Source organism: Cydia pomonella, chromosome 13 (assembly GCF_033807575.1).
Source record: "Cydia pomonella isolate Wapato2018A chromosome 13, ilCydPomo1, whole genome shotgun sequence".
Classification (NCBI taxonomy): Eukaryota; Metazoa; Arthropoda; class Insecta; order Lepidoptera; family Tortricidae; genus Cydia; species Cydia pomonella.
In genome coordinates this window covers 16,339,993-16,364,280 of record NC_084715.1, presented here as the reverse complement: position 1 = coordinate 16,364,280, position 24,288 = coordinate 16,339,993, and the positions used below count along the sequence as shown (strand labels likewise).

Genomic DNA, 24,288 nt, shown 5'->3' with positions numbered 1-24,288 from the left:
TGATGATGATGATGATGATGATGATGATGATGATGATGATGATGATGATGATGATGATGATGATGATGATGATGATGATGATGATGATGATGATGATGATGATGATGATGATGATGATGATGATGATGATGATGATGATGATGATGATGATGATGATGATGATGATGATGATGATGATGATGATGATGATGATGATGATGATTTTATTTTTACATTCTTTTTAGGTTATATTATCTTGTTTTAGTTTAACTCTTACTGTGACCTAACTAATGCCTATTACGTTTTTGTTTTGAGGTTTAAATCATGAATGACATTGGTCATGGAGAACCAAGCCACAAGAGGAGACGGTTGGATACGCCAGTCAGTCATGATGCTGCTTCTCCTCGAACATCAGCAGCGCAATCTGCACGATCTCCACGTCGGGAGCGTAGCCGCAGCCGTGTAGAAAGAAGGAGCCGCAGCCGTTCTCGTCGTCGAAGTGGCACAGTACGTACCCGAAGTAGCAGGTCTCGTGGACGTGGACGTGAGCTGCTAGATTTACGAGCTCAATTGGATTCCTTGCAACGCGAGTTCCAAAAGGACCGCGAAAGTAGGGCGCGATCACGACTGTCAGAGGACAGACGGCGCTCATCTCGTAGATCTAGCAGTCGTCACAACCACACCACGTGCAATGATACCGTGAGGTCTGGTACCAGTCGCGATGCCGAGCAACAGCAACGACGGTCAAGGAGCCACAACTTCTCTACCGAAGATGTAGCACAAATAGTTAATTCTATTAAAAATAATCTATCACCTCATCCGCATACAATCAACAAAAGCATAGACCATAAAAACATTCTTCCAAATTTTGATCCCTCTTCTAAAAACCAACGTATTGATGTATGGCTGAAAAAGGTCAATGAATGTGCGGCTGTATACGGATGGGATGATAAAACGACGATACATTTTGCTATGCAAAAGCTCCAAGGTTTGGCCAAAGTGTGGTATGAAAGTTTAGATACTATATTGTATTCATGGCTTGAATGGCAAGAGAAATTGGTCAAAGCATTTCCGTGTGAGGAAAACTATGGCCAAATCTTGGAGGAAATGCTGAAGCGGAAGAGCAAATTTAACGAACCAATAGAGGTTTATTATTATGAAAAATTGGCTCTCCTGCATCAGTGCGGCATTAGCGGCAAGAAGGCTGTAGATTGTATAATTCACGGTATTACCGACAGAACCACAAAATCGAGCGCTGTGGCCGTGCGATGTTCTGACCCAGAACAACTATTGCAATTTTTAATCAGTAATAAAGAGTTAAGTAACCCAGATCGAGGATATGGGAGAAACAAAAGTTGGTCCGACAATTCTAACACTAATAATCAAGGTGCTAAGAATAGGGCACAGCCACAGGGCCCATTTTGTTTTAACTGTAAAGAGAAAGGTCATCATTTCTCACAATGCCCGAAACCACTACTTAAATGCCATCATTGTAACAAGGTCGGTCATAAACCCGAGGACTGTTTTAGCAGAAAGTCTGTAAATAAGTCTACTAAAACCCCAGAGGTCCGATCATTGTATGCATCAGAAAAAGGTAACGCTAAATATTACAAAAACGCCTATATAAACGATAAATTAATGGAAGTTTTTATTGACTTCGGCAGTGAGCTTACCCTTGCTAAACAATCTTTTGTTTCTTCTTCGGGTATTGTATATGATCAGGTAGAATCTATAATGAAAGGGTTTGGAAACGGATTGGTGAAGTCTTTGGGTGAAATACGGCTCGATATCGACATTGATGGTGTTAAAGCTAACGTCCCCTGCAAAGTAGTGGAAGACAGTCTTCTTGACAGACCTGTTCTAGTTGGACAATCGTATACCGAGTTGCCTCACATTATAGTTATCAAAGATTGTAAGAACTTGCGGTTCATAGACATTGGAAATGAAATGCCACAGCCAGAAGCAAACCGTTCCTCGATAGTCAAAATTTCAATTTCAAACGATATCGAACTGTACGGTCCTGCGTCAATCAAAGCTGTCACGGAAGACAATTTTAGTGGAAGCATCATGGTTAGGGAAAGCCTAATAGGCAAACCCGGACAACAATTCTTTTTAACTGGGGGCCTTTATACTGTAAAGAATGGTTTTGTTCATGTAGTCGTAACCCCATGCTGCTGCCCCTGTTTGATGATGGAAAATTTCACTGTATGTCGTGTCGAAAGGGTAGCTTTGGTGAACCGAATTACTACGCAATCCCCTACAGTACTCGAGTATGTAGAATCCAATGATATAATAGAGTCACAACTCCGAATAGGTGACAATGTTTCTGAAAAGCACAGAGATAGGCTCTTACAGTTACTAAACAAGTATAAACATTGCTTCGCGTCTAGTTTAGGAGAGTTAGGATGCACAAATGTCACTCAAATGACTATTGAATTAAATGATCAACGCCCTATAGCTTCTCGACCATATAGGCTGTCCCACCATGAAAGAGAGCAAGTTCGTGGCATGGTTGATGAAATGCTGGCAGCTGGTATAATCCGAGAGTCTGTATCGGAATATGCCAGTCCTATCATTCTTGTACGGAAACCCGATGGTAGTCTACGAATGTGCATTGATTACAGAAAGTTAAACTCGTCCACAATAAAGGAAAGATATCCAATGCCAATCATTGATGACGAAATTGCTCGCTTATCTGGTCAGGCCTACTTTATAACATTGGACCTTGCCTCGGGATATTATCAAGTACCCATAGCAGAACAAAGCAAATATCTAACTTCGTTCGTTACACCCGACGGCCAGTTTGAATTTAATAGAATGCCATTCGGGCTGGCCAATGCACCGGCTGTCTTTCAGCGGATGATGAACCGCATTCTAGGCTCTGCTCGTTATACCAAGGCAACGGTGTATATCGATGATTTATTAATATTTGGTAGGAATCCAGATGAATGCCTAGATAGACTAGAGGAGGTCCTACAAATGCTAGATGAAGCCAATTTGACCCTAAATCTTTCTAAATGCAGTTTTCTTCGCGAGAAGATCGATTATTTAGGATATGAAATTAGTGCCGAGGGAGTCAAACCGGGAGAAAAGAAGATCCAGTCTGTGCAAAGTTTTCCGCGTCCAAGCGATATTCACAAGGTTAGGCAGTTTCTAGGTCTAGTTGGGTTTTTCCGAAAATTTATAGGAGGTTTTGCCCAAATTGCACATCCCCTTACGAAGCTATTAAAGAAAGACTCTGTTTGGGAATGGACAAGTGCACAGGAAGAGGCTTTTGAGACTCTCAAGGCTAAATTGATTAGTAGGCCCATCTTAGCTATTTATGATCACACAGCTGAGCTGGAACTACATACAGATGCCAGCAAGCACGGCATTGGAGGTATTCTGCTACAAAGGACTCCTGGCACTAATGATCTAAAGCCGATCGCCTATTACAGTCGGCAGACGTCACCCGAGGAAAAGAGTTTCCATTCATACGAATTGGAAACTCTAGCTGTTGTCTGTTCCTTAAAGAAGTTTCGGGTATATTTGCTAGGAAAGGACTTCAAAATTATGACTGATTGCAGCGCGTTGCGTTCCACGTTCTCAAAGCGAGATTTAATACCACGTATTGCCCGTTGGTGGCTTATGCTACAAGAGTACAATTGTTCTATAGAGTACAGGGCGGGAATAAAAATGTCACATGTCGATGCGCTTTCCCGAAATCCAGCAGCTGGCCCTGTCTCTAATTTTGAGCCCTTTCCGGCCATTATGAATATAACCAATGAGGATTGGTTACTTACGCTCCAATTAGGGGATTCGGAAATCCTTAGGATCCGTAACACTCTCATGAGTGAAGTTGACCCTACAGATCTGCAACATATTAGGGATAATTATGTCGTCAAAGACAACAAGTTGTTTAGGTGTCTCGACGGTGACAAAAATAACCTTCGATGGGTGGTTCCCAAGGGCGCAAGGTGGCAGGTTTGCAAAATGAACCACGATGATATTGGACACTTTGGTATTGAGAAAACGTTGGAAAAAATAAAGAAACAGTATTGGTTTCCGAAAATGTCGCGATTCATAAAGAAGTATGTTACTGCATGCATTGAGTGTGCATATGCAAAGCAAACCAAAAACAATCAGGAAGGCTTGTTACATCCCATTACAAAAATAGAAATTCCATTTCACACTTTGCATGCCGACCACCTTGGGCCCTTTGTCAAATCAAAGAGGGGAAATTCTTACCTGTTAGTAGTTGTTGATGCCTTTACGAAATTTACATTTGCACGACCTGTGAGAAATACCAAGACCTTGAACGTTATTAAGGTTTTGAGCGATATATTTTATACTTTTAAAGTTCCGGTTCGTTTAGTGACAGATCGGGGTAGTTGCTTCACTTCCCATTCCTTCCAACGGTATTGCGCTGAGAAAGGAATCAAGCATATATTGAATGCGGTAGCTAGTCCACAGTCAAATGGACAAGTGGAGCGCTACAATCGAACCATTTTAAATTCCTTAATAGCGCTAAACTTAAACCAGAACGAGAGGGACTGGGATAATGAAGTGGGGAAAATACAGTGGGGTATGAACAATACAATAAATAAAACAACAGGAAGGATGCCCTCAGAAGTATTATTTGGTACGTTCATGAGCGGTGAAATTAACCCCGCGCTCGACGAGATCTCCCAGTCAACACGCGAAACTAATAATTTAGATTCAATTAGAAAAGAGGTCAAGGACAAGATTGATAGAGAACAAATAAAACAAAAGGCATACTACGATAAAGGTAGACGACCTGCTCACTGTTACAATGAGGGTGACCTTGTTAAAATAACGAAAACTTCTTTTAACAACGATGGTAAAAGTAAGAAATTACTGCCTGCATATGTAGGGCCATTCCGGGTATCAAAAGTGCTAGGAAATGACCGCTATAGAATAACGTCAGTACCGGGGTTCAGTAACATGAAAACAGGGTATAATTCTACTGTAGCCGCTGAGCGTATGAAACCCTGGGTTCATGTTGCTGCCCTTGAAATCCATGACGATACTGATACTGAAGATGATACAGATACTCATTGATGAATTGTTAATTTGATTTAATGTTGATGAGGCTATTCTAGACTATGTATAAATATAATTATAATTAAAGTTTATTAACTAGGCCATAGGGCTTTAAAATAAGTTCTTAATAAATCTTGCATGTTATAGAATAAGCATGTTTTGTTAAATGGGTGAATCCAAACTATACCTAAAGAGTATATTTATATTGTCTTCTACAGTGAGAACAGTTTAGCTCACTGGAGTAAATAAGAAAGTGAGAACAGTTTAGCTCACTCCGAGTAAATAAGGTAAATAAGAAAGTGAGAACAGTTTAGCTCACTATATGTACAAAATATGAAAATAACTTTCATTAGTTAGAGTGTAGGGTTATGGGACCAGATTTGCTCATATCTCAACACATAAAGTTAATAATAAATACAATGTGGGAACAGGTTTGCTCACATAAATATAATGTATTGCAAAATGATTATTATTTTTTTTTGTCCAGAAAGATTTGGATAATAATATTTGAAATATTATGTTTATCGTAGTTATAGTAAAATGAATTATGTACTTAGGTATTTTTATTTACATACTGTCAGCCGATTGTTGGGTTTCACATGATGCGTGCATGGGGACATACACGTTATCAGGATGGACGATTGTTGGGTTTCGTGATTAATGTTGAAGTATTTTGTGGTAATATTAACAAAACGCGCCAATTTAATGTCAATATCGGTAACATTGAGTACACGCCGAGAGATGGCGTGACCGAGCGGAGGTTTTAAAAGGACCGAACAGTGGGCTGACAGGTCATTCTTTGCTTGACTGCGGTAGTGTTAACAACTGGTTGTATTCTATGGTACCAAAAAGTATGTATACCTTAGTGGAAGTGCTAGTTTAAGTGGCAGTTGAATAAAGTGTAATTCCAGTATTGAGTTGTTTTTCTGAATATATGGTGTGATATATTACATAAATTCTTTGTTTTTCTTATTCTGGCCAAATTTGTGATGATAGGTGTTTATTTAAAGATATTGAATTATTAGAATTCAACCACTCCTTAAGTCCAAAAAATGTCATCTGTGTGAATAAATTATCCGTCTTCCGCTTAATCAAGTAGGTAATATTGCTAGGTAAATATATTATACTAACAAACCGTTCTACGAAACTATAGGTACCTAATAGAACTTAGGGAACAAATCCAATCATTTTTTTTTAAATAGTCTCACTCCTACAGTAATTAATTAATAAAATCAGGCGTTCCTTTGCGAATCAAAATTGCTAATTGAAACAAAAAATATTACTTTGCTGATCCGCGAAAAGATATCGTGATCGTGCTAGTAATTCGTGGAGATCCGACAACTGAACCGGACGTCGGACCGTCAACATCTCCAGCATCTCCTGAGGATGCCTCGTAGAGAGGCGAAAGACTGTCGAGTTTTGTACGTTTGGTGGTCGGTTGTTATATTTATTTGCGTATTTATTTTTGCAGTGGGAGAGTGGGAACATTATTTGCATGTAAAATACGCAAGTAAGTATAACGGGTTAGCACTGATTGACTAGCACGTTATCTTTTCGCGGATTAGCAAAGTAATGTTTTTTTGTTTTAATTACCTACCTACTAAAGAATAAGTTTTTATCAAAAAATTAATTTTTGGTCCAAGCTTTTATCGCTGACTGTACTTTTTTTCCACAGGCAACTAATACTCATCGAGACAATTCTAAAAACCCCAAACAAAAATTAGGTTGCATTGTTTTATCACAGAGTTCCTATGGCTACCTCCTGTCTCCATTATCAGATCAGCTTGATGGTACCATAATATTGCATTGTTACCCGACTTACATATGTATGCAAATTTTCAGCTTAATCGGAAACCGGGAAGTGGGTCAAATTTGACTTGCAAGATTCCAGGACATAAAAGCAGGCCACAAAAATTTAAGTTAAATAAAAGCTTGTAAAAAGTGACCAAGCCCTCCTGTGGCCGAGGCCGAAATCGAACCTGCGTCTTCCTTTAGACCACTCGGCAACTTTAATTGGTTCTCGTCCCAAATTCTCGAGTAGATATATATACATCTTTGAAAAGCTAGGGACTTTAGACCAACTCTAAGGGACATCTATTTCCGATCAAAACTGTATCTAACGCTATATTTTTGCTTCGACATTCTGTAATAGGTATTTTATTCAGTTTGCTGATGGTACTGTCTAGTATAGGTATTTTCTCGTTTCACGGAGCAGAGGGCCTCCCGCGAACCACGTTCGACGTGTTGCCTCCCTGTCACACTTTCGACGACGAAACAAGTGAATAAACAATAACACCCTTATTCATAAACGTGTACTTAAGTTACGATGCCGCTAATAATCGTTTGTCCCTTTCCGACGTATTGGTATGATGGAAAGGGACAAACGATTATTAGCGGCATCGTAACTTTAGTACACGTTTATGAATAAGGGGATAAGACAATAATAATGTGACGGAGTCACGCGACTAATTGCCCTATAAAAACTAAATAAATATATAAATATACTTTTTATGATAATAATTAGTGTATGTTCCGGGTAGTTGCAATGCACATGCTGTATCAAGGTTGTGGTGGTAACGATCATGCATCCGCATAATTAGCCAGAATTAGCCCCAAGCGAGATGATGTGGTTTTCTAATTTCACGCAAAGAAGCACGGTTCCATATATGTGATGTAGGATTATCTTGGATGTTGTATATGGTGTGTTTGTAAAAAAAACTTTACACTACAGAAAAGAATATGCGAAGATTGGGAAAATGATAAATAAGAATTTTAATATTCGTCGGTTGACAATCAAATCAAAGGTACAGATGTGATGAACGTTTTTTGATATTTTTATTTTATACATCATTTTATGATAAAAATTCATTTTAATAGTAAATCGTCAATTACTGAGCACTGAGCACTATTCCATAACATTTTCGCTAATAAGTTTCTTTTATCCTTTCATGTAAGTGTAAAGTTTGCAAAAAGAAATTTTTATTTTTAGTAGAGTTGGTAGTAGTCAGTGATTTAGTCAGGTGGATCCATTTTATTCAATTTTTCGGGCGAGTAAATACTCGCCACTCGACTAAATTACTACCGTAGTCCGATCTAGCCTTTACTTGTAAGAGTGAGATTTAGTGAATAGCCTTATTTGTAGGTGCGCATACTCAAATTTAGGGGTTTTTATTGCGGTCTCTGTATGTAAAAAATATGTAATTTACTTGAATTGTCGTAATAAAGTCCACAAAACCGCAATGTTATTACCAAACACGATGTAAAAAGTGTTATGAATTTGATGCCTCCTTCAAGCAATTTGACTTTGTTTTATGACACCTTACTGCAAATAATACATCCTCGCCACGCCAAATTAGTTTTATTGGAACTCTATGTTACTTGTCTTTAAAGCAAGTAAAATTGCGCCCCTATTAGTAGTTCTGTACTCTGTAGAAAATATATAGACCATAACTGATAATACGACATTCGGTAAGTCGCAAGCAAACCTTCTAAGTCCACTTTCTCAAGTCAAAACCTTATGTATGCTGCTCTCAAATTTTGTCTGTTCAATACATGTAACTTAAATGCTTAGAGTAGGTAACCTCTCATTTCGGTTATTTTTTCATTTCTTTTAAATCTTCTCTATTTTATATTAAATCTAGCTATTTAACGCAATCTTCATTAATGTACAGGTACAAAACCTATGTTTCGAAAGCACCTTAATCTATCCGGCAATGACTAACACATAACCCTCCCCTCAGCTACTATTGCGTATGTGCAACCTTTAGTTTTCTAAGCCGTTTATTATGTGTAATCATGATAAAACCCAGCATTAACCGCACAATAAACCCGCGTATCATTGTCCACACCACACTCTGTGCCAACTCAAAGTCGTTTTTTTTTTTTCAAATAGTGTCAATTGAAGAGGGGTCCCTCCTCATTTATTTGCGAAAGGTTATTATGGTATATGCGATACCGGGCCCGGCATCACCACCAGACAAGAAGCAATGGTGATGCTCAACTTGAGGACCCGGCGTTGTTTTTATGGTTGAGCTATATTTGTTTTGGTTTGGTTTATTTTGCGAATTGTAGAACTTCAAGTCGGGTTGGTTCGTATAAGAATTTAAATAGTAAGTTATAAGTAAAAATAATTATTGAACTAAGTATTGCAGATTTGCAAAATTGGATCAACACATATTGATGATGATGATCTAATTTGTCTTAGGCACAGAAGTAAAGCATTGGCGAGCCAGTTTCCTACAATTTTGGACAATTTTTGTCACTTATTTACTAATCGACATCCTTACCTGCGTAGGGACCTACATTGAAAATAAGTACCAACTCTATGGCAACCAGTCAACCATTGAGTAATCAAACATGGCCCTGGCCCGTCGGACTACGGACTTTACTAATATAATAGGTACCTATGCAGTGAATGGCCGTGCGTTTGGGCCAAACTGCAAGGTAATTAGGCATTCACGTGACGACGCATCTTCAAAGATAAGTCACACGAGAGTCATAAACTGAAATAGATATCAATACACTAAAGATATAGAGTTGGTCGCCTAGCGGTTAGAGCGTGTGATTTTCAATCCGGAGGTCGCGGGTTCAACCCCCGGCTTGTACTAATGAGTTTTTCGGAACTTATGTACGATATATTAATACCAGTCGGTTTTCGGTGAAGGAAACATCGTGAGGAAACTGGACTAATTCCAATAAGGCTAGTGTCCCATCTGGGTTGGAATGTCAGATGGAAGTCGCTTTCTTAAAAACTAGTGCCTACGCCAATTCTTGGGATTAGTTGCCAAGCGGAGCCCAGGCTCCCATGAGCCGTGGCAATACGCCGGGAAAAACATAAAGCGACTAGGTCCACCGGTGGCGGAGATCGACCAACGACTTCAGCTTACGCTGCTATCATCCTGACCACTAGACCAACCACGGCGGTAACCTTCCCAAATTCTCTGGTGTATGTTATCTTTGAAAGGGCGAGCAGTACGTGATTGCAGTTCCTATATCCTTTGTTAAATTTTGTCTCTTTCTAACAAACATAAACGTCAAAATGGCGGATAGGGACAAACGATTATCAAGGGTTATTATTTGACAAACGTTTATGAATAACGCCGTCATCATTATCATTGCACAGATGTTGTGCATAGTTGTTTACCATCGTATTTTCTCGGATCTATTGTCATGCTATGCATTGGAAGTATTTGTCATGCTACTTCAGTGAACCTCAGTACTTTTAGACTTTTCACGTTCGAACGATTCCGTGAAAATATGATGGAAAATAATTATGCGGTACATCTGTACCTACGGTGTGCCTAACTTAACTTGGCTACTGTAAAATACATAGTTGAAAAAGTAAAACAAAGATCAACGACAGCATTTGTTATGGTAAATAACATAATTACAATAACAATAATAAATCGTAAAGCATTTTTAACCGAAGACAAAGAAATCTAAGTGTTAGCCCTGACTGGACACTCGAAGCGGAGCGTTCGGCGGGGCGTGCAGCGTGGCGTCCGGCTCACAAGTGATATGAGCAGCGTGCACTAAGGCCGCTCCTATACGTTTGCATTTTAGTGTAAGGTGTACGCATAAAAAAACCGCAAATCGATTACATACAGTTTAGCAATTTGGCACACGCATACTAGAGGTCAAAACAAAATTTTTGACCCACAGTTCCTAAAAATAAATTCCCTTAGGACGGGAGTGCCGAGTCATACTTTTATTTGTATGGAAAAGAAATAATTCAGAAACCTATCGTGTGTGGTATCATATGAAAGGGCTTTCTGAGGCGATTCTAGAAACATACCACATTATTATATTTCAGTCATTTTTTTAAAATAAAACAAAAATAATTTTCAAAACGGAAACTCGGTATGAGTTAGAGCTCCTCCAGATACGATATGGCTGATTTGTTTTTTGTACAATATACCACAAACGATATGGGATATCCTCATATCTAACCCCAAGAAATCAATTTTGAATATAATATCATTTAGTTTTTTTTTTTTGAAGTGACACAGTTCTACTTCAGTACCTTGTTTAAGAGACTTATGGAACTGTACTGCAGATACGGTAAATATTAATCATAAAATGATACGTAGTATCCATATTTCCAACGGGGAATACCTCTTTAACCATTTTACCTAGTCTTTTCATCATTTGGTATAGTTTGTTTTTTTTAGGAACTGCGGGTCAAAAAAATTGTTTTGACCTCTAGTGCAGCGTGTGCCAAATGGCTAAACTGTACATCGATTTGCGGTTTATCTTTGAAATTGGGCTCGTACGGCTTCTACTATTTGCTGCACGCCCAACTCGAGCGTCCACTCAGGCCTTATACTTAGAGATGAGTGACAATTGGCTACAAATTATTGTGCTCCAAATTATGTGTAGACCTATATTACACACTCATTACTATGCTTAATTCACAGATTAGCATCGACGTGTCGTTGTGGCAGGTGGAACATGGGTGGAACTAATCATAAAGGCAGCTGAAAGATTCTAAACTCGGACAACAATATCATTGTTACTCTGGTAAAATTTTCGTTAAAAAACCTTGCAAATTACCTAAGTAGGTATGTAAAAAACAGTTGAGTGGCCAGTCAAAACCTCGTAGGTACACATAATGATATATTTACAAATATTGATTGATGTATATGTAGAGTTTTCTGACTACAGCTAGACATAAACATTACATACTTGCATTACCCTTGAAATACATATTAAGGCATGCGATTTTGTTTACGTCTATCGTTAATAGATACCGGAAGCTGGTTATTGTATAATAACCTAATCAATTAACATTTTTTGCCAATAATCTGCGCTAATTCGCGGAAGAAATAACCTTGATTTATAAACCTGATATTCTTCCTAAAAGATGCGATTAGGGTAAAGGAACCAGTGCTCAGCCATGCACCAGTGGTCAACCTTCCTTGCTTATTTTTGATTGTAATTAGCAAAGTTTTTCTATTTTTTATGCCAAAAGTAGATGTTATATAGATTGATAAACTATAATAGCTTAATTTATAAAAGAATTATCTAGCATGCACCACAAAACTAATTCAAAGAAGTGCTGTCTTCTGACATGAATGGTTAAGTGATATCCGCCTTTTTTTTGGAGTGTCACATGGTATTTTGAAAGGACGTTACCAGCCGAAATGTGATTTTTGTTAAAAGAATGGGGACTGCTTCACATAATTAATAATTAATCTGCCTGAAAAACGTAAAGAAATAATGTGCATTCATATTAAAGTAACATTTTTAAGGGGGCTGGCTATTAGGAACTACTTTTTAGGGTTCCGTACCCAAAGGGTCAAACGGGACCCTATTACTGAGACTTCGCTGTCCGTCCGTCCGTCCGTCCGTCCATCTGTCACCAGGCTGTATCTCATGAACCGTGATAGCTAGACAGTTGACATTTTCACAGCTGATGTATTTCTGTTGCCGCTATAACAACAAATACTAAAAACAGAATAAAATAAATATTTAAGGGGGCTTCCGTACAACAAACATAATTTTTTGCCGTTTTTATAAATAATGGTACGGAACCATTCGTGCGCGAGTCCGACTCGCACTTGGCCAGTTTTTTTGTGCAAAATCCAATAGTCAGCCTCCCCTGCCTGACTACTGGGTTTGAGGCAGAAATTTTAAAAAGGTCGTTAACCCTAAAGTCGACCGAGGGAGGCTGACCATAGGATTTGAGATTTTTTTATATTTCCAAATGAATTGTAAGTCGTTAAATCAAGTAGTCAACCTGCGGCTGACTACTGGGCACTGAGATCACGGAACATAGAACCCACTAGTCAACCGTTAAAATGGGATTGTTGGACACTGGGTACTTGACGGCTGTCTATTGGTACACAGGAGGCTGATTACTGGCAAAAAGGCCCTTACAGCATGATTTAATGAAATAATTCCAAAATCAAAATTCAATTACGTTTTATTCTTTATAGAAAATTAAGCGATCTTGAACATAGAAATTTCGTAAAAAGGCTGACTACTTGGTGGCTTTACCCTAGCTCTTTGTATAATGAAAACATTTTTATAAACATGAATTAAAATTAAATGTCATGCATAATGAGTGACTATTTCAGTATCTGTAGGTGGAAAATGTCTCACAAATAGGTAGGTACGAATTGGTACTACAAGTGAATGGTTTGGCATTAGACGACTTTATCGACATCTGCAGGTAGGTTACGGGGTATGTAGCATAAAACTAAACTGAAGGTAGCAATGCACGCGCGAACCTATCATTTTCTCGTGAAATTCTTCCTGTTTGTTTCAATATTATTATTAATAGGAACTTCTACTTTCAGGTAATTCATTATTGCCAGAAAAAAAACTCAACGAGGGTGGGAGGGGGTTAGGGTCGGCAACGCGCATGTAACTCCTCTGGAGTTGCAGGCGTACATAGGCTACGGATACTGCTTACCATCAGGCAGGCCGTATGCTTGTTTGCCACCGACGTAGTATAAAAAAAAAATACTTATACACCTAAGTTCAATCACAAATTTACCGAGATCTGAGCCGCAATTAATGTAATCAATCTTATCTTAAGAGTAATCTTGTCTAGAAACTTTAAAAATTGTTACTTTAGCTATAAAGACATGTCAAATAGAATTCGGCGAGATAACACACTAGAACTAACTCAGGATTATATCTACTATAATAACATTATCTTGAAGGCAGAGAGCAGATTTCCCCAATCTTAACCCAATATTATCCACTTACCTACCTAGGATTACCTATCTATGTAGGATTTGCTATGGCCAAAGAGAATTGAGTATAGAGGCGTATTGTCAAAGTAAATTTTGTAGTCAACTATAAATTCACCGCCAACTATAAATCTTCCGACACAGGACTAAAACTCTTAGAATAACATATGTAGGCTATTTGACCCATGTTCTTTCACTAATATGTGTGAAATACGGTGAAATAAAAAACGGTGTCATCTACTCGAGTATAGGCCAAAGGTATATCGCCATCGTTTTTTTCTTAGACTTTACTTAGATTCTCTCTTTGCTATGGTGCGCTGAAGTGATGACATATTTTGTTTGAAAACATTGCTCATTATTTGGGGGCACGGTAGTGCCTCGCCAAGACGAGCAAAGCGAAGCGCAAGGGCATTACCTACCTTTTCTCGAAGCGCTTCATCGTTTTTTTGAACCTTCACAACTTGGGTTTGAATTATATCAGATAAACAAAATTTTCGGGATATAATGTCAATAGCGAGCTTATTAAGCCAAAAAAAATAATAATTGCATAGCTCATAACTTTAGATATTATTCATATCTAAAAAACCCTAATTTCACTCACTCACTGATGATCATCAAAACCCTTAGGGTACTTCCTGGAGTCCTAGGAAGGTGAAATTTGGTGTGTAGGATAGTATTAGTACACAAACAACAAAAAATTCAAATTTGTCATTTTGAGCCCCTAAGGGGGTGAAAAGGGGGGTGAAATTTTTTATGGGGGATCAACAACTGCTGAACCGATTTAGTTGAAATTTGGTAATTCGATAGTTTTTGTTGTGGGGAAGGGTATAAAATAGTTTTCAACCCTAAAATCATTCCATAAGGGCAAAAATGGGGAGGAAAACTGCGTTAGGGGGGAAAAGAGGTTGAAGTATGGGGAATCAGTAAAAAGCACATTGTATAAAAGATGCCCCCAAATACGTATATCACCTTACGCCCATGTGAAGGTCTCAGTAACTGGTAAAATGCCCTTAAGTGTTATTGCACGTACCGTGAAAAATACTTAACAAAAAATACATACATACTTTCCTGTATTATAAGGTTCAAGCAAGTATCTACTTCAAATGCAATATTGAGCAGAACGTTTCACCGGTTAACGGTAGGAACTGTGCAATTTTCCCATCATGAGGCATTAGGGTTCTTGAGTGCTCATCACGCTATTTTTAGCCTCAAGTACAGTACACGGCTTCTGAGTGCATAGCCATAGGTGGCCGATCATTAAGTGAAGCTTGTGACGAAAAACGAGTGAATATACCCGAATTCCAACTTTCAAGATTGGACGAAAAACTTTTTATACGAATGCCTACTTCGTGTACAATTAGAGACAAGGAGAAAACTAACAGTGGCCAAAATATCAAAGCTGTGTAAGGCGTGCAACTTCCTAGCCGGAAGTCGTGAGTTCAAACCCCGGCTTAGGTACGAAAAATCAGTTGAAATTTTACCTATCTTTTCGGCTAAGGAAAAAATCGGGAAGAAGCCGAACTCCTGCGAAGTTTGTTTAGCTTTGCTCCTAAATGGAACACGAAATTTTTCATCACACCAACGCGAGCGAAACATTAACTGTAAAACATTAAATATCTAATCCAAATAAATATTATTAAGTATTTATCATACAAAACCATCACTTAAAAGTCAATTCTACCAGCCATCATAAGGACACAACACCACTCAAAATTTACATCCGATTCTTTACCAATTTTGTGGAAAAACGCAATGTTCTCATCAATTTTTGAGGAATAAAGAGGGCCTACGGAACAGTGTGCTGAAACAGTTATTTGTATTACGAGGGGGCAAAGTTGTTGTTTAACCACTCGTACCCGAGCAAGCGAAAGATTCCAAAATTGAACTACGAGCGTAGCGAGTGGTGCGGGAAATTAAACCTTGAGCGTTGCGAGGGTTTCAAAGCACGAGAGTTAAACAAATTTTGCTCCCGAGTGAAAAACAAAATTTTTGACTACACCAACCCGAAGAAAATATTAGTTGTAAGATATCAAACAAAATCAAATCCAAATGAACTTCTTCAAATATTTAACATTCAAAATCATTATATGAAAGTCAATTCTGCCAGCTAAGAAAACAACTCAAAATTTGCATCAGATTACTTTGCCCCACATGTGGATAAAATGCAACTTTCTCATCCGTTTTCGACCAATCAAAAGGGCCTTTACCAGCTGGTGTGGTGAGAAAATATTGTTTTTCTTTATGAGGATATTAAATATAGAAAACGTGGTTGTAAACGCTGAGTGCAGCCTTGAAATGCAGCGTTATCGCGTTTCTTATTGCAAATTTTATTTATCTTTCAATATTTTCCTTCCCCCGTGTTTGACACAATGAAAGTGAACAAGTTGATAATTCTGATCTTTCAAAATGATTAGATGACTTTGCTTCGTACCGAGTCACTGTGATATTAGTATAGGTAATATTCTCTATTATATTCAATATTGATTCTCAGTGTGGTCACACTAAGTATATATATATTCTTATTTCGTTTTTATCTTACCTATATCATAGGTTACTATACTGAGAAACAAATAGAATATATTAAAACGAAACCATTTTTATATTGTTTTTGTAAATATATAGTAATTTGAATAGCTATTTTTATATTAAGTTCATTTTTTTATTAAGGTAATCTGCCACTTAGCCAGGTATTTGAAAAATCACATATTTATCGCAAACATTCGTAGAGATAATTTGATTTCGAAATAAGTATACAAATCACTATGTTGCACTCAAGGATACTGTAGCAAGTACTTTTATTTAGTTAGATATGTTAGTGTTATGTGTATCATTTGCCTCTTTTCAATAAACTATATCTATCAGCTATCACCTATCCTATAACTCGGTATATCACTGAACTGCGATGTTTTAATTTTATTGAATATTGGTATTTACCTGTTCTTTAATGAATACCATACTTTTAACGTAAATTAATAAAAACTACCGAAACAATTATACGTTAACTAGAAAACAAGCCACAAAAAAATAGCTAAATATTTTCTTTGAAATTTTAGGAGTTTTTAAAGTTTTCGCGCGTCTTATGGCAAACGCCAAGCGTACGCAACCGCGCGGCCGTCTTTACTGGCTGAATACTTAACCCGCTCGAGTATATGGCCACGAGATCAAGATTATCCGCACTGATAAGGCCTTTTATAATTACTAACAAATATAACATTTAAACCGTTTTTTACTCCGCATCAGACAATGATTTAATATAATAGAAGCATCCGCAAAATAAGTCCGGTAGGATTTTCCGACCAAGGACCCTGTTCCCACGATTCTGCGGAATTAGCAAGAACTCGGGAGATCCCAATTGCCGATAGATACGTTCTCACTATAGAAAACTAATTAATTTTACTGTAAACAATGTAAAGCTCAGTCGGATTAGCTATTTTTAACCGGCCTAAAAAAGGTTGTTAACTACGTCGTCTCGTAGGGTAAATAAGGGAAATCAGATTGTCTTTTGTTCTATTAGGTAAGAATCCAAGTTTTCAGGTCAAGGCGCTTCTATGGAATACGTACATATGCATTATCAATCGCAAGTCGATGCAAACTTAGCCTAGTAGGAATCTAAGTTTATATCGAGGATAGTGGCACCAAAAGATGACCGACCCCCAGAAGATGAACGTTTGGCTCTAAAATCTAAATAATTAAATCCTGACGTACTTTACACACTTAGTAGTATTTCTTACTAAAATGTATGGAAATCTTATTAAGATGGCAGCTTCAATACTTAAGCCTTCAGTTGCGTATAAAATATAATAATACATATATTGATATAATTTTGCTTCGTATACATTCTAGACTTTTTTTCTACAGTTTTCGTTATGTACTATTTTCTTTAATGTATTCTAATATGAGAAAATTGCTGTTCAAGATATAGTTCCAATATAGTGCATATAAACAAATAGATGAACGGTGTTCAACTTTTGTACAAGCCCTATTTTTTCATAACATTTTTATGTCTCAAATTAATCGTCCGCTGATGGTTGATTTTTTAACTAAAAGATGGACATAGCTTTTTATATTTAACACGGTTATTTTGATGTTTGTTTTAGTTGATTCTACTTATGCCCAAAACTTGAACGAAGAAAATTACTAGTTCAAATTTTAGCTTTTATTCCTTAAATATGAAGACTCAAACATTTTGTTAGTTCATTCATGTTTTAGGAAGTAATATATAAGATGAACGTTTTTACTTAATTTTATTTTTAGTAAGTTTGCCTTATTTGGGCAATTGAAACCATTAGTTTCTATGAAAAGTTGTCTTTTGAATACTATAAGACCATTTTATATTATTTATTTGTTACATTTGTCTACTGGAGTATATCATTTATATTTGTTCAACTATAGAGAAACAAATTGTTCATAATTATGGCACATTGTTCACCTTCTGGGCAAATTGGCCTATTGTGGCACTTATTTATTTTTATAAAATCACTGAATAATGATAAGAGAGTTCGGAGTTAAGAGTCGTTTAATCTCAACTTGATTATATGTTGCATCATATTAACAATAAAATTCGATGAAAAACAATTACATACGTAAAAAAAATTAAAGTTGGGGTAGTCGCTTAAGTTTAAAATAAATTCAAAAGTGGAAAAATTACTGTCTTGGGTGAGAATTGAACTCACGGCCTCTGGATAATAATCTCAAATCTGAATTAATAGCATCGTTCGCAGACGTTTCTGCTTGTTAAAAATTCATTTAGTCGCTCAAGTGTTCATCTTTCGGTGATTTCACCCTATAGTCTGTCAAGCTATTTCCGTCAGAAGAAAAAAGCGGCTTTATCAAAAATAAGGCGCAAAGGGTCATCGTCCCTTCGAATATTTGAAATTCTCGCCTTATTCTACCGACAAACTTGTTTAACCGGCCATGTAATGCCATCAAAAATCCAACTACTTAGGCTTCATTCGGCCACTCTGATGAGAGCACTTTCAAACGCTCATTTACTATAATTATATCTAACAGAGTAATGTTGATGTTCTGTAATAAAGAATAACAACATCGCTATATTACTTGTTTACAGCCGCTCAGCCGCTAGTTTCAACATTTAACTAATGTGTAAAGATATGTGAAGAAAAATAAATAAGCCAAACAATATTTAAATTGAGTTGCAAGTCAGGCGTAGCAAATGAGTTCTAATCAAAATTCGACCGGTCTTCCAGCAAAGTGACCGCTGGACAACCTCAACCTAACAACAAATATGTGCTTATGTAAAAGAAAAAATACATGTGTTTACTCGAGGACGAAGTTCGTTGAACCAAAGGCATTATACTAAGCATGTAAAAACCGAATTTCGATATTTTATTTCGGCGACACTTCTAATTGACAAGACGCTTGTATTAGTCAGTGAACTTGTCCCTAATGTTATTTGACCTATTGAATGGTCATAATATCTAGCCATTATTATGGGTAAACACATACTGGCCGTCCGTAGTGAAGTGGTTGATATGCTTTATAAATAGCCCACCTGGGTCGAGTTTTATAAAAGGCTTGTAACAGTTAGGCCAAGCAACAAATGCTCAAAAAATGTTATACAGGAAAATGCTTGGAACACAATTTTTGACTTCGTAACTTTGTCTGTACTAGTTAGGAGGTGAACATATCAAAATTGCCGTAGCCCTTGAGCCGGGGGGAGGTTTCGAAGATCCCATTTTTCGGTTTTTCACTTATATCTTGGAAACTTTGCTGTCTGTCTTAGCGAGAAGACTACTTACACAAAGCGAAAGCTGATTAAATTACTACAAATTTAATTTGATTTTGTCAAGTTTTTCGATACCTCGGAGATCTTCGGGGCTCTCAATTTCATCTTGACGTCTACAACGGTGAAGTTAGTAGGCCATGTTTGGTATCGTTTTCGTATAAAACGTACCTTCTTGTTGGTTGGCCTAAGTTGTAACCGACTAAATAAAATGCGACAGTGGGAAGAATTATAACATAAAGGAAATTAGAACTAAACAAACGATACTTATGGCGCGTTGCGCAAAACTGGCGACGGAAGAAGTATCCGTCGCATGGGTTTTTACCTTTTATTTTATCTCATAAAAACCATCCCATCGGCTATATCTAGATATTTTATAAGAACTAAAATTATACCGCTGTGGTATTTTAACCCTAAAGGTTTTAGCTGGACTCTCCTCTTGCAAATACCTCTATACTACTATACCTTTTGCCAATATAAGTTTCCGTGTAAATATTACATGGCATTTGCCCTTGATTGAAACGTCAAAAAATTCAATATCTCTAGAATTTTAATTTTTTTTTTTAATTTATTAGGAAAACTATGGAGTTTATAAAAATTTAGGGTTCCGTACCTCAAAAAGAAAAAAAACGTAACCCTTATAGGATCACTTTGTTGTCCGTCTGTCTGTGTGTCAAGCCCCTTTATCTAGGTTCATCGAGTTGAAATTAAAACCATATACCTGCTCAAGTCTATATATAGTCAGTTGAAGCTGAGAAAAAAAGCAAACTTCTAAGTTAACGTAAAAAAAGCGGCCAAGTGCGAGTCGGACTCGCCCATGGTTTCCGTACCATTTATAACGTATTAAAAAAAACGAATGGAAGTGTCTCTCGCGCAAACTCAAACCTCAATATCATTTTTGAAGACATAGATACCCCACACGTATGGGTCTGATGAAAAAATATATTTGAGTTTCAGTTCGAAGTATGGGGATACTTAGAACTGAAAAATGGGGATACTTAGAACTGTAACTCGAAATTTGGGGATAAGTATGTTTTCTGGTCTATTTTTGTGTGGATATCTTAATGCGGTTCACAGAATACATCTACTTACCAAGTTTCAACAGTATAGTTCTTATAGTTTCGGAAAAAAGTGACTGTGACATACGGACGGACCGACAGACAGACATGACGAATCCATAGGAGTTCCGTTTTTTGCCATTTGGCTACGGAACCCTAAAAAGCCTATTTAATGTTTTTTTATGGACACTTTTCATACATGGATATTTTCCTCCTTTTCATTCCACACTCCATACCTAGAACTATGAAATTTGACAAGTTATATCTTCTTACACCACAGGGAAAAACGTCAAAACTTTACATTTGTACGGAGACGGAGCCCTCGTTGGGGGTAATCGGTATTATTAGGTTAGGAAACGCAACATTCTATGAAATTATTTTGTTGAATCTCTGGTCTTGCTACAAACAATCATACTGAAGACACGTCGTAAAAGCCTTACACGTGTGGTAAGGAAGTATATTCAACTTCCGAGGCTGCTGCCCTGGCCCAGTTACGAGTTTTCCTCCTCGATATGTTACATTTGGATGCAAGTGTTATGTTAATTACAGTTGATCATATGTTATGACCCTGACCCGTCAGTAAACCTGTTCTTTAGTTAGCTATCAATCCACTTTAAATATATCAAACATTTGATTGAATCCATGATTGACATATAAAGAATTAATTTACACATTTTTGAACATTGACTTTAGCTTCAGAGGGTTCACTCACGTTACGATTTATCTTTACAATCCATCGTTACAGACCGATCAAAACGACGGATCGGTAGTGTATGTTAAAATCGTTATCGATTTACTTAATCGATGACGATATCGCAAATCACAATAAAAACCTGCGCAACCATGAATATCGCAACGATGAATTGCCATTGTATGGCTTTTTGCGATCAATGATTTATGTCTCATTCTTGACGCAGGCGCCGCAGGCGTTGTATCCCTCGATCGCGCATCGATCGTAACGACCAATTGCTCCGTGCATGGCTGGCAATTTCGAAGCGACTGATCGTGCAAGATTCTCGTCAGATTGATCGAAGCAATCAATCGTACCGTGAGTGAACCCCGTTAAAGTGCACTTAATGCGCCGCCGTGCCCAAGGAGCACTTTGCACTTTGAGTGTGTCAGCAGCACTTGGCGACATTATATTTGCTCCGAGCAGTGCCCGTTTCGAATATGTACCTATATGCGCAGAAGTGGGTGAACTGACTTAATGTAGGACAAGAGATATTGATTATAGAAGAGTTGGTCTCTCAATTTGTTCTTCGAATTTGACAGCTCACGTAGATAGCGCTGTACGGCTCCATAGCTTAAGCGGTAATCTTGTAGGTATTCAGAACTTGAAACTAACAGTCAAGTTACAACAAAGGATATTTTCCGTACAACGCCATCTACTTCATCTGTCAAACAAGAAATTTTTAAACTGAATCGGAGTTTTATAAATTATGACTATAATGAGTAAAAATCGTGTAAGTTTAAATCAATATAATAAAGGAAATTTTTCTTAGACTTTACTAACTCTTTGCCATTTTTCCTCTTAAGACTGAGTCGACCGTCCAGTAGCGCCCTCATTAGCGGAATTGTGTTTTCTCATAAACCAACTTATGGTCTTTGTCACATAGTTTTATGTTGCTTTATCGACTAAACGTCAAATGGTGGCTAAATTTTTCCGTTTAGGTGATAAAGTCATAAATAAGTCATATAATCGTAATATAATCACATAGGTAGATCAAAAATTGGGGAATAAGTAGTACAACAATATTCGTATACTGCTTTATACAGAAATTAATTGGTTTATTAGAAAACACAATTCCCCTAATGAGGGCGCTACTGGACGGTCGACTCAGTCTCAGTTTAACCATAGGCCACTCCATTGGCAGTTAATGCCTAGCTTCATTAATGTAGCATTTCCTCATTAAGACCTGCTTAATGAAGTAGTCCAGTTCCGCTATTCAAGCTTGCCTAAAAACTAAAACAACGCCTAACGAAGGTAAGGCAGGTAAAAACACTCTTGCCATGGGCGATGCGCTGCCCCTGACCTATAGTTTTTCTCTAATCATCGCGGCTGTTATTACGATAGCTGTTAGCGCACCCGAGTCAAACGCTCAGGAGAAACAGTGTAACTGTGACTTCGAGAGCTATAACTCGGTCGGGGAGAGGATAACAGTTCCACCAATGGCGCTAAAGTATTATCATTTCACCATTCTCTGAACAATTGCGCTTGATCGTTTACTAAAAATACAACAACACAGTCGGCATCAAAAGTAGTGTATCAGACTATGCGTAAAAAAATCTACAATGCTCTGAAAGATTAACTATGCACAAGAAAGCGTACAAGAACGGTAGATGACAGCACTTACTTTGGCGTGACGTGTCAATGTACATGTTTATGTTTCCGATTCAGGCCACAAGATGGTAGACCCTCCAACACGCACTTTTTTTTAATTCTAGGGTAGCAGATACTTTTGGCGTGTTGTTTCATACAATACTATTGATGCTGACTGTTGTACTAGTATTACTCCGTGAACCACGCAAAATAGGCGCAATTTTAGGACGTCGAGTTGCGGAAACCAAGCATGCAGGTACTCGTACCTATATAGTTCATGGCATCCACGATGACGCACAGATTTTTCAAATTTATAATACGAATCAAGGCACGCGTCGTCGTGAATGGCACAATCTATAACCTATTACTCCGTGAACCATATCAACTGTCAACAGTTAGTACACTTAAACTAGTTCTGCTCATCGTCCGACTCCCTAACACTTGGAACAACGCCTGTAATGCTTACTGTTGCAAATGGAAACCATCGTCATAACATCAGCGCGCTGCGGGGCGCAAGAACAATTGATTCTTATCTGGGTATTTTGATAGAGCCGCACTTGGGACTGCCCGTGTTTAAAAACATGGAGGAATGGTGTGGTAAAAAATGAACCATTCCAGTACACACACGTCTTCGGCACGAAATAAGTTATAGGCAGACTTTTAAAGCAAAATATGAATATGAAAATTTGTAACTATTTTCTTAAAAAAAAAAATTTGATTCCAATTGGACATTCGAACTGTTGTGAAAAATGTGATATAACCTCACGGTAAAAAGAACGATAAACGATTTTTATTAACCAAAAGCACTAAATTATAATTTAAATTAAAAAAGGATCAACTCAGGACCCATTCACTGGTTTGAAAATTATAACGTCAGACCCAACACAGATGCATGTAACAGCGAGCTACAAAAATGCATAGATATACATATTATGAATGAAATCCCATGCTTGGCAAATGGAATTCATTAATAAAGTGTGTACGTACCTTGGTTTAGGTAGGTACACACAGGTTTAAAATTGCCCTATTTTAGAGGCTTCAGTTACCAACACTAATAATTCAAGTATTTAATCTAGACAAGAAAGCTAATTTTAGAAACCTATTTTCTTTTATTAGGCAAAACTCACATTAGACACACTCTCAATATAAAATACATACATATCTGGAACTGTCAACGCCGGTAATTTTTAGTTGTTTATACCGGTGTAAATTTAGTCACCTGCAAATGATCAGTACCCCTAGTGTAAATATTTTCGACAGCGAAACGTAACGTACGCGTTTGCGTTAAGTGTCATTTTGTATGAGATTTTTTACTTTCCAAAACGTCCCGCTTGGCGCGCTGTTCAAAAACCCATACAAAATGAGACTTAACGCAAACGCGTACGTCACGTTTCGCTATCGACTAAATTTACACTAGGGGTACAGATATATGTGACAGCCGTCAAA

General features: G+C 37.5%; 1 protein-coding gene across 1 annotated transcript in view; it reads right to left on the bottom strand.

Moving 5' to 3' along the window:
- Positions 1-17,071, bottom strand: part of LOC133524407 (UNC93-like protein) — a 39,815-nt gene extending 22,744 nt beyond the window's left edge. Inside the window, exon 1 of the mRNA XM_061860395.1 lies at positions 16,656-17,071. The gene's annotated coding sequence lies outside the window, so the exon portion shown is untranslated. The remainder of the gene's footprint in view (positions 1-16,655) is intronic.
- Between the last annotated feature and the right edge of the window lie 7,217 nt (positions 17,072-24,288).